This window comes from Carcharodon carcharias, chromosome 15, assembly GCF_017639515.1.
Source record: "Carcharodon carcharias isolate sCarCar2 chromosome 15, sCarCar2.pri, whole genome shotgun sequence".
Taxonomy (NCBI): domain Eukaryota; kingdom Metazoa; phylum Chordata; class Chondrichthyes; order Lamniformes; family Lamnidae; genus Carcharodon; species Carcharodon carcharias.
The window spans coordinates 97,779,187-97,791,234 of NC_054481.1; the positions used below are offsets into that span (position 1 = coordinate 97,779,187).

At 41.2% G+C, this 12,048-nt stretch overlaps 1 long non-coding RNA gene across 1 annotated transcript; it reads left to right on the forward strand.

Moving 5' to 3' along the window:
- On the forward strand, positions 1–10,025 carry LOC121288699. Its single transcript, XR_005945412.1, has 3 exons — positions 1–240; positions 6,863–6,943; positions 9,274–10,025. It is a non-coding gene; the product is annotated as an uncharacterized LOC121288699 (long non-coding RNA).
- Positions 10,026–12,048: the final 2,023 nt, after the last annotated feature.

Below are 12,048 nucleotides of genomic sequence, written 5' to 3' on the forward strand. Positions count from 1 at the left end.
CTTTTTGTTTTGGTTAGCGGGGCACCGGCGCGCACCAAACCTCCGCCACAAAAGGTAAACTCTCACTTCGGAGCAGCCGGGCGACCCGTCTCCACTCCACCCGGCTATCCACGGGCGGGTGCGTGCTTGATTTCTGAAGCCCGCCTTGGTTTGCAAAGAGCAGCCACCTCTCGCTGCAAGAGTGAAACACACTGTTAACTAATGCTCTGTGCTGACGGACGACCCCATGCATTTCATCAGGTTGGTGCGGTCTTACTATTTATTAATCTCCAGGCAGCTCTTCCGTTTCTTACACAGTTTGGGCATGAGGTGGTGAACGATGCTCAGGGTGCTGGTGAAGAAACAAGCTATTGAAAATAAGAGCAATATAACACTTTCATAAATGCAAGCGAATGTATTCTGCACGCAAATCCAGAAAGCTACAAAATGTGGAGGCAGGAGCAGGGTTTTTTCTGTTTAAAAAAACGGCGGGGAATAACTAAATAATTTAAAAACCTTTTTTCAGTCATTTTCTTACACACAACAGCTAGATGACCTGGATTTTTTTTTAATAGAGTTTAGCTGCATGGCTCTTAGGAGCAAATGAGATTTCCCGCTAGGGATAGTTTGTGTGCTTTGGGTTTGGGTATTCCACGGTGCATTGTTATATTCACACAACATTGGTGGGAATTATTTTTCCTTTATAAAAATAAAAGCTTCAATGGAATGTTCTGAGGATTTTTTTCCCCAAGCAAGTCCCTTTATTCTGCTATAACAGCACTACAAAGTATTAATACAAAACTTTTCACGTTTGTTTTCGAATAAACGAAAATAGTTTTAGCACCAATTGTCCGCAGTGGCATTAATCATTACATGATTGCACTCCCTCTGGTCACTAACGTGGTAAAATTACTTGCAATACGGTTTAACAGCGACAATGGAAATATTGCAACTGCAGAGGGCAGAATGATGTGCCCATTATGTTGTGCATTGCTGTCACTACGAACCTAAGCGAATGCCCCAAGGGCAAATACACCATTAGTAAAGAAAGTTAACCCGAGGGAAAAAAATCTCAGTACAAGGTAGTTTTGCTTTATAAGTGCTTGTATGCTTTGTTGATTTTAGCTGTAGTTAATTGTGAAGTGCGTTTACAAGACTTTATTTTAATTACCTCCTTCAAACCCAATCTCTGGCTCCTCCTTTAAGTATGCCTTAAAATTGGGATTAATGGTTGAGTTTACAGGACATTCTTAGCTTTAACTGGCAATTTTGCAGTTTATATCGATGAAACTAATATTCTGTTTCTGGGTCGTTATGAACACAAACTTTTCAAATCAATTGTTAAACACAAAAGCAAGTTTTCTAATGCTTCATTTATGTACAATGAGTTGTAAATTCTACTTCTTGTATATGGCGATCTACTACAGCATGAAGTAAGTGGAGGATTATGGTTACTAGAGGTATGACAACATTGTGACTATGTTCCTGGAATAAAAACTGAAAATGCCTGAAATGCTCAAGTCAGGCAGCGTTTATAGAGAGTAAGAGCGAACGTTTCAAGTTAACGATGATCCTTCGTCAGAACTTATTACCGGGCTAGTTACTCAAAGCCAATGGTTAATTTCCACCAGGACAGCTGGGGATTGAAATTCAGTTAATTAAATAAAATCTGAAACAAAAAGCTAGTACCAGTAATGGTGACATGAAACTACTGGAGAGTGCGCGAAAACCTATTTGTTCACTAATACTCGTTGGGGAAAGGAAATCTGCCGTCTTTACCAGGTCTGGCTATTATGTGTCTTCAGACCCACAGCAACATGGTTAATTGTTAACTACCCCCTGAAATGGCCTAGCGAGCCATTCAGTTGTATTCAATAAAGGGCTCACCAACAGCTTCTCATGGGCAATAAACGCATGCTGTAACCAGCGAACCTACATTCTATTAAAGTTTATAATAATTGGGATATTTCCACTGATTTATAACAGCAAGAATAATTCAATTAACAAAGTAAAAATCTCAGATAGCAAAGGCAATTATGTGACTGTGCCTATGCACATTGTTATCCAACATCTTTCTCATTGTTCAGTTCATAGTGATTAAAGTGGAATTTAAGACCCACTACCCCTAGTTGGTCCCAACTCTGCAGCATTTAACTCGTTCCTTAAAGTTTAACCCCTTCTGCACAGTTTAACTTAACACAGAAACCCAGGGCTTAATCATCAACCCAACATCAACATTAGTATTGAAGTTTTACAGGAATTAGGTATTCCACTATGCGCACCAGCAGAAGGAGAGAGAGGAAGCAGCAGCAATCTCCAGATGGTTCTGAGACAAATACAAAAACATCACTTGCACTATCAACAAGCTGATCTGGGAGCATAAGACAAATTTAGAAAATAGGAGTCCTTCAAGCCTGCTCCACCATTCAATATGATCATAGCTGATCCTCTATCTCAACACTGTACTCCATAGAACCATATAAAAATTACAGCACAGAATGAGGCCATTCAGCCCATCTTGTCCATGCCAGCCTGTGGACACCCAGATGCCCTTTCTAATCCCACCTTCCTGCACCCGGCCCATAGCCCTGCAGTTTACAGCATTTTAGGTGCAGATCCAGGTACTTTTCAAAAGAGTTTAGAGTTTCTGCCTCTACCACCAACTTGGGCAGCAATTTCCAGACACACAATACCCTCTGCGTAAAAAAGTTCTTCCTCATGTCCCCCCTACACCTTCTGCCACTTACCTTGAATCTATGTCCCCTGGTTCTAGAACTCTCCATCAAGAGAAACAATTTTATCCTGTCCACTATCCATTCCCCTCATAATTTTGTACATCTCAATCAAGTCACCTCCCAGCCTTCTTTGTTCTAAGGAAAATAACCCCAACCTATCCAATCTCTCCTCATGGCTACACTTTTCTAACCCTAGCAACATTCTTGTAAACCTCCTTTGCACTCTCTCCAGAGCTATTATGTCCTTACTGCTTTCTCCCCCCATACCCCTTGTCACCTTTAGAGTCCAGAAATATATTTCTTTCTCAAATATAGTCAGTGACTTGGCCTCTACCTTCTGTGGTAGAGAATTCCATAGATTCACCACCCTCTGAGTGAAGAAGTTTCTCCTCATCTCAATCCTAAATGGGCTACCCCTTAACCTGAGACTGTGACCCCTTGTTCTATAACCCCCAGTCAGAGGAAACATCATCCCTGCATCCAGTCTGTCCAGCCATGTCAGAATTTTATACATTTCGGGGAGATCCCCTCTCATTCTTCTAAACTCCAGTGAATACAGGCCTAGTTGACCCAATCTCTCCTCATATGACAATCCTGCCATCCCAGGAATCAGCCTGGAGAATCTTCGCTGCACTCCCTCCATGGCAAGTATATCCTTTCTTAGGTAAGGAGACCAAAACTGCACTCAATACTCCAGGTGTGGTCTCACCAAGGCTCTGTATAGCTGGAGTAAGACATCCTTGCTCCTGTATTCAAGCTCTCTCACAATGAAGGCTTGTCTTTTTAAGTGCTTGCTGCACCTGCATGGTTGCTTGCTTTCAGTGATCAGTGTACAAGGGCACCTGGATCCCTTTGTACATCAATATTTCCCAATCTATTATCATTTAAATAATACTCTGCCATTCTGTTTTTCCTACCAAAGTGGATAACCTCACACTTATCCAGGTTATACTGCATCTGCCATGTATTTTCCCACTCACTCAACCTGTCTAAATCAACTTGAAGCCACTTAACACCTTCCTCACCACTTATATTCCATCAAGTTTCATTTGGACAAACTGAGTGAGTGGGCAAATGCATGGCAGATGCAGTATAATGTGGATAAATGCAAGGTTATCCATTTTGATAGCAAAAACAGGAAGGCAGATTATCTAAATGGCTTTAAATTGAGAGAGGGGAATGTGCAACAAAACCTGGGTATCCTTGTACACCAGTCGCTGAAGGTAGGCATGCAGGTGCAGCAGGCGGTAAAGAAGGCAAATGGTATGTTGGCCTTCATAGCCAGAGGTTTCGAGTACAGGAACAGGGATGTCTTGCTGCAATTGTACAGGGCCTTGGTGAGACCACACCTGGAATATTGTGTGCAGTTTTGGTCTCCTTATCTGAGGAAGGATGTACTTGCTATAGAGGGAGTGCAGCAAAGGTTTCCCCGACTGATTCCTGGGATGGCGGGACTGACATATGAGGAGAGATTGAGTCAATTAGGATTATATTTCCTGGAGTTCAGAAGAATGAGTGGGGATCTCATAGAAACCTATAAAATTCTAACAGGACTAGATAGGGTAGATGCGGGAAGGATGTTTCTAATGGTGGGGGAGTCCAGAACCAGGGGTCACAGTCTGAGGATATGGGGTAGACCATTTAGGACTGAGATGAGGAGAAATTTCTTCACCCAGAGTGTGGTGAGCCTGTGGAATTCATTAACACAGAAAGTAGTTGAGACTAAAACATTGTATGCTTTCAAGAAGGAGTTAGATATAGCTCTTGGGGCAAAAGGGATCAGAGGATATGGGGAGAAAGCAGGAGCAGGCTATTGAGTTGGATGATCAGCCATGATCATAATGAATGGCAGAGCAGGCTCGGAGGGCTGAATGTCCTGCTCCTAGTTTCTATGTTTTGATGTCATCAACAAACTTGGAAATATTACATTTGGTTCCCTCATTCAAGTCATTGATATATATTGGGAATAGCTGGGCCCAAGCACTGATCCCTGAAGTACCCCACCAGTTACTGCCTGTGATTCCAAAAGAGACCCATTTATGCCTACTCTCCGTTTCCTGTCTGCTGACCAATTCTCAATCCATGTCAATGTATTAACGTCCCCCACCACCCAATCCCATCCCATCCATGTGCTTTAATTTTACACACTAACCTCTTATGTGGGACTTTATCAAAAGCTTTCTGAAAATCCAAATACATCACATCGGCTGGTTCTCCCTTATCTATTCTTTTAGTTACATCCTCAAAAAAGTCCAGTCGATTTGTCAAACATGATATCCCTTTCATAAACCCATGTTGACTTTGTCTAATCCGATTGAAATTTTCTAAGTGTCCTGTTATCATATCTTTTATAATAGACTCTAGCATTTTCTGTACTACTGATGATAGGCTAACCGGTCTGTAATTTGTTGTTTTCTTGCTCCCCTTTTTAAAAAATAGTGGGGTTATATTTGCCACCCTACAATCTGCCGGGATTGTTCCAGAAGTCTACAAAGCAAACTGGGAAATAGTATTGTCATATTCTTAAGCGATCCCATGGCCAATCAAGAAAAAAAAATCTGTAGAAATCGTGACATGTTTGGAAATCTTGTAAGAAAATGAAGGGTCGGTGCTATAAGCAGATAGTCAGGATTCAGTGAGGCATATCAGACGACCTCAGTCCACTTTAACTTCTGTCTACAGGCCATAAAAAAATCACCAAGAAATATTTACAGATTAACTCACAGAGCAAATTCGAATGTGGAGAATGCTGTGTTTAAGTACCGTCCTGCAGTTCAGGCCGTAAAGATCCAGAAGCTTTGCACATGCATTTAAACTGGCACCACTCCATAGAATAATCAGGAGAGCAGTAGCAGCACAAGGTACGAAGCCATATGCAGAGGTAATTCACCCCTCGAGCCCATAACACCATTTAATGACTAAAGTCAGTGAGGCTCAATACTACACAGCATAAAATAGATGCCCACTGGCCCAGTTGCTCAGCGTTCCTGATCATTAACATTTTAATTATGCACGCATGCATTGTCAGTTTGATTGGACCAACTGTTTTGGTAGTGCTCCTCGAGCAGAAGGGAATACTTTAAAAACTGATGCTTATTTTGCTGCGTTAAGGGACTAATGCAATTTTATTGGTTCAAAATAACAAGAGAGCATTCCTGGTCGTCATCGAGTTAGATCATTTCGGCAGGGCACTTAAAAATTGATGTTAGAATCTTTGGGCTGGGGAGCCGAAGCGGCTTCCTGATTGCTGTTAAGTGAGTACGAGATTGTTCTCAGCCTTTTAAAGATGGCAGCCTGCTAACATGAGATATAAACTGCTCTCCATCCGAAGTTATTGCTCTTGGGTGGAGTTAGAAATAGAAAAACTGAAATTTGGTTGAGCGAATGTCGCTGAATAAAAATGTAAAGGGAATTATTTTCAAGTTTTGTTTTTAAAAATAATTGAGCAGGACTCAGCACGGATTGAACGATCAGAGTATATCTAAAGTTAAACATTGGATATAGGGCACTGAAACAGGCCATTCTGCTCAACCACGCCATACCGACGTTTATGTTCTACTCCAGCCTCCTATCCTTGTGCCCAGCTGGACTTTCCATCCCCAAGCAACTATCAAATCCAATATTTTAAACAGCACGATTCAATCACACTCCACCTTTTAAACTCAAAGGCATACAAGCCAATTCTATGCAAACTTGTTTCATAATTTACTTTTAACCCCGGGATCATTTGGGTGAAATAAAAATAAAATAGTGCCGATGCTGGGTGAAATAAAAATAAAATAGTGCGGATGCTGGACACCTGAAATAAAAAAAACAGTAAATGCGGGGGAATAAACTCAACAGGGCATTATCTGTGGAGAGAGGAACCGAGTTAATGTTTCGAATCCAATATGGCTCTTTGAATCTGTACTACACCTCCTCCAAGACTAATATATCCTCCTTGACTCTCCAAATGGGCTCTGACCAAGAGTCTTTATAACAGCAGCATCGCTTCCATCCCTTTGTATTCTGTCGAGGGTACCCAATCCCCTGGATGGGCGATTGATCTTCTCGAGAGCTGCAGACGGTGACTCGAGAGAAATGGACCCTGTTGGTGCAGTTTGAGTCTGTGCAATATCCCAGCTAAAGCATTTTTTCTCTTGAAACAGGTGAAGAATAATTGACGGCTAACCAGTCAGCCAGTAGCAATAAGAGTATGAAGGAAGGATTGTACTTCACAGCAGCTTGTGGTATGTGGAACAAGTTGAGGAATCAACTGAAGGTCAAAAAGCGGATAATGTTTAAGAGACTGCTGCCTGAGTGGCACAGCGGGTTGCCAAGACCAGGTTAATGTAATGAAAGTTTCGAACTCTGGCTGGGAGCATCCTCCCTGAAAGAGTTTCGTATGAATTCAACCCATCACTTAGTGTCCGCAAGGTGATAGCATAGCTAGCCGTAATTATCTTTACCGTTTGGAAATCGCTTTCGAAGATGCTATATTGATGACCTGTGTGAAACATGAAAAAGATTCACATTGGCACATGAAAAGCATTCCTGTGAGAGTGGGCTAGAGGTACATTGAATAAACGGTGCATAGCCTCCAGTGTAAGCTACGCTCGAGCTGCGAGTACTTAATGATGGCTAAATTTAGCCACGACTTGGTCTTTTTAAAATAATCTATACGGAGGCACGAAATCGTCCCAGAGACACCAACAACAAAAAAAAACCCAAATAATTTTCCCGGCCCCTTTTAAAAGGGCACAACTAATAATGGAACTTAACCATAAGAGAAGGAAAAGGAAACTAAATAACACTATTCTGGTTGTCCACCAAACATTCCAGTGCTTTGCGATGCTCCCTGGTAGCAGAACGCCGGGACTTTATGTGGCCTCAAGTCAGATGTAAGTAAAAATGGACTGCACTTTAGGACAAGTACCTCCCACCTCGATTTGTAGCAAAAATATATTCCAACAACATAAAAATAATGACACAACCATAGACATTCTAAGGAAGAAGCAAGGGATAGGAATAAAGGTTAGAAAGACAAAGGAGAGTGGGGGTGGAAACATTTCAGCCTGGAAACTGTTGTGAATGGTGTTATTGTGTGAATGTTATTTTAATAGGGGTGCTAACCCATTTATTTTAAATGGTTTTAACAATGTCATTAAAATAATGAAGAGAGAAAATTGTCACAAAGGCATGAAGCATTGGCATGATAATATCATTGTGATTTTCCAGGGTTTATTTTTATTACATTAAGTGAATAAGAGCAGGATTTCTAATGAAATGTTCTGGAGCAAAGAGTCAAGTATATTCATAAGGTTTTAAGAAATAGAATTTAATCCGTTGACAATGTGCTTTCTGTTACTTATCTAATAAAATAAGCATTTAGGAAACATCATGCTGGTATCACAGCAGGGAATTGTGCTATCCTATGATCCTTGGCAGGAAAAGGAATGATGTGAACAGCATATTTGCAAGATGTGCATTCTTTATTTTTTTTGGATCAGCAAACCTGGTGAAGGGGTAAAGTCCACAGTGTAGGCCACCACCATAATTGAAATGAATGGAATAGCAATAGCACTGTAACAATATAAAACATCTTAAGGTGTACAGGAGCATAATTAGAAAAAATAGAAACTGAGCAAAGACGACAGCTGGGCAGGTTGCCAAACATTTGGTCAAAAAGGTAGGTTTTAAAGAGTGTGTAAAGGAGGGGAACAAGGTAGAGAGGCAAAGAGATTCAGGGAGGGAATTCCAGAACACAGGGCCGACACAGCTGAAGGCCTGGTTACCAATGGTACACCAAAGGAAGTTGAAGATGCACAAGAAACCAGAATTGGAGGAGGACAGAGTTCTCAGAGAATTGTAGGGCGGAACAAGGTTACAAAGATAAGGAGGGATGAGACCACATAGAGATTTGAACACAAGGATGAGATTTTAAAATTGTGGTGTCGGTGAACCAGGAGCAAATATAGGTCAGAGCACACAGGAGTGGTAGGTGAATGGGACCCGATGGTAGTTACGATACGAGTAGCAGAGTTTTCGATGGTGGCTGGAGGGTGGGAGGCTGGTCAGGTGAGCATTGAGTAAGAAAATAGAAACAGATAATGAAAAATGCAACAACAAAGGGTGTTAGAATTTTCTTCTGATTAACAGAATGCTTTTTTCTTGTGGACTTGGTCTTTAGTCTTCCAATGCCAATGTTAGACTTGGATTGCTTTTTGATTCAGTCATCATGTTATAGATTTAAAGCTGCAACAGTTGTCACAGCCATTCGAGTACTAGTTACAGACTCAATGGTATTGATGTGCATAAAGTTCCTCTGTAAAAAAGCTGCTGAGTATTCTGTTTTTGCTCAATGTATTTATAACACTGCTCTGACTTCTGCAACTGGATTCTGGAAGTAAACATAAATCAATCTATATCACACACTCTAACACTACAAAGATATCACAACCAATGCCCATTTTATCTGCTTGGTAGATAAAATGAAAAGGTAATCTATATTACTTGCAAGCTTCAGTCATGCTCTCTTAAAGGGGCACTGTTGATTTTTTTCTTTCTTTTCCCTTAACAGCTTTCTTCCCAACTCCTCACCCAGAAAAGCATTTTTGCCCCTGATCACCATCCATTGAATCCCCTTGTAAAGTGCATGCCTGAGAAAGTTGGACAATGTTAAGATTGGATGCAGCTGTTAAGCTCCCAGGTTTAATAGTCTGTTCACGGTCACTGCCTCACAAGGGGTAGCTACTGCTCATTTGTTGTTGGGACAAAATCCTGGAACTCCCTATAAAACAGCACTATGGGAGCACCTTCACCACCACATGGACTCCAATGGTTCAAGCAGGCAACTCACCACCTTTTTCTCAAGAGCATCTAGGGAGAAGAGATCAATGATGATGAAGCTCAGCTCCGGAGAATAAATTTTTATATAAAGTCCTTATGCAACCGTGACTTAACACGTGTCAGCTCCTTGGGTGGGGGGAGGGGGAGAAAGGCAATCGATGAACAAGATAATTAATTAAGAATAAATTGTCGTAGTCTTTTCCATGTATGAACTTCATGTAAAAAGCTTTATGTGAAAATCAACCTTCAGAGACTTCAAAACACTTCATTATTCAAAATTGAATTGTGAAGGCTTTAGTTTTCTAGTGCCATATGTAAAATTTAAATTGGCTTCTTTACTAGTAAACATGATTTTCCAGTTGAAAGCCAGAAATAACTTCTTGCATAGTATCTTTGGTAAATGTATTTTGATAACCACAGAAATGAAATATTTTAATTCCATGTAAGTGATTGGGTTTTAAGTGAATAAAATGTCAGGCTGTACAACAGTTTCTAGAATTTATCCTGTCTTCCACTACAGATGTGCAGTTCTCTTGGCATTTGATAATTCTTAGAGATATATCACAATCCCATGCACACAGTTTCCTGGATACGAACATACGAGTTAGGAGCAGAAGCAGGCCATTCGGCCCCTCAAGCCTGCTCCACCATTCAATAAGATAATAGCTAATCTAATTGTGGCCTCAGCGCCACTATCCTGCCTATCTCTAATACCATTTGATTTTTTTTTGTCATAAATGTAGAAAATACGAGCAGGAGTTGGTCATTTGGCCCTTGGAGCCTGCTCCACCATTCAATATGATCATGGCTAATCCTCTATCTCAACATCATACTCCTGCACTCTCCCCATACCCCTTGATGCCTTTAGAGTCCAGAAATCTATCTACTTCCTTCTTAAATATATTCAGTGACTTGGCCTCCACAACTTTCTATGGTAGGGAGTTTCGCAGGTTCACCATTCTGAGTGAAGAAGTTTCTCATCATCTCAGTCCTAATTGGTCTACCCCATATCCTGACACTGTGACCCCTTGTTCTAGACCCCCCCAGCCAGAGGAAGTATCATCCCTGCATCCAATTTATCCATCCCTGTCAGAAACATATATGTTTCAATGAGATCTCCTCTCATTCTTCTAAACTCTAGTGAATACAGGCCTAGTTGGCACAATCTCTCCTCATATGACAATCCTACCATCCCAGGAATCAGTCTGGTGAACCTTGGCTGCACTTCCTCCATGGCAAGTATATACTTTTTTAGAAAAAAATACTCCTGATGTGGTCTCACCAAGGCCCTGTACAGCTGCAGTAAGATATCCTTGCTCCTGTACTCAAGAACTCTCTCAATGAAGGTCAAGAATCTATCTACCTCTGCCTTAAAAATATTCAATGACACTGCCTATACCACTCCCTGGGAAGAGAATTCTACAGAGTCACGACCCTCTGAAAGAAAACATTCCTCTTCATCTCCATCTTAAATGGGAGACCCCCTATTTTAAAACTGCCTTCCCTAGTTCTGGTCTCTCCCACAAGGAGAACCATCCTTTCAGCATCCACTCTGTCAAACCCCCTCAGCATCTTATTTGTTTCAATAATTCATGTCCTCTCCTTCAAACTCCAATGGATACAAGCCCAACCTGTCCAACTTTTCATCATAAGATAGTCCTTTCATCCCAGGAATCAGCTGAGTGAACCTTCTCTGAACTGCTTCTAATGCAATTCTTAAATAAGGAGACCAAAACTGTACATAGTATTCCAGATGTGGTCTCACCAAAGCCTTGTACACCTGTAGCAAAACATCCCTGCTTTTATTTCCATTTCCCTTGAAATAAAGGCCAACATTCCATTTGCCTTCCTAATCATTGCTGTACCTGCATATTACCTAATGTTTCTGCAGAGATCACTCTGTACCTCAGAGTTCTGCACTCTCTCTCCATTTAGACAAAATGCCACTTTTCTATTCTTCCCACCAAAGTGGACAAGTTCACATTTTCCCACATTATATTCCATTTGCCAAACTTTTGCCCTCTCACTTAACCTACCTTTTAAGTCCTCTTTCCTACCAACTTTGTGTCATCAGCAAATTTAGCAACTATACATTCAGCCTCTTCATCCAAGTCATTGAAATAGATTGTAAATAGTTGAGGCCCCAGCATTGATCTCTGTGGCACTTCACTCATTACATCTTGCCAACTCGAAAATGACCCAGTTTATGTCTATTCTCTGTTTCCTGTTAGCTAACCAATCCTCTATCCAAGCTAATATGTTACCCCCTACACGATGAACTTTTACTTGTAAAGTTCCTTTGGATTAGACAGGCTGCTGAGCTGTCTCATGAATGCACAGAGCTGTTTCCTTGATCTACGTGTAAGTATTGTGTTGCCATTTTTGCATCAGGATGAAAGCAGCCTGTAAGGACAGGCTAGGCATGTAGTCCTGAAGCTGCCATGCCTTTGTGTGTCTCTGTGTCTGTGCCAGTGTGTCTCTGTGTCATAAAGCATAATTGCCTCAT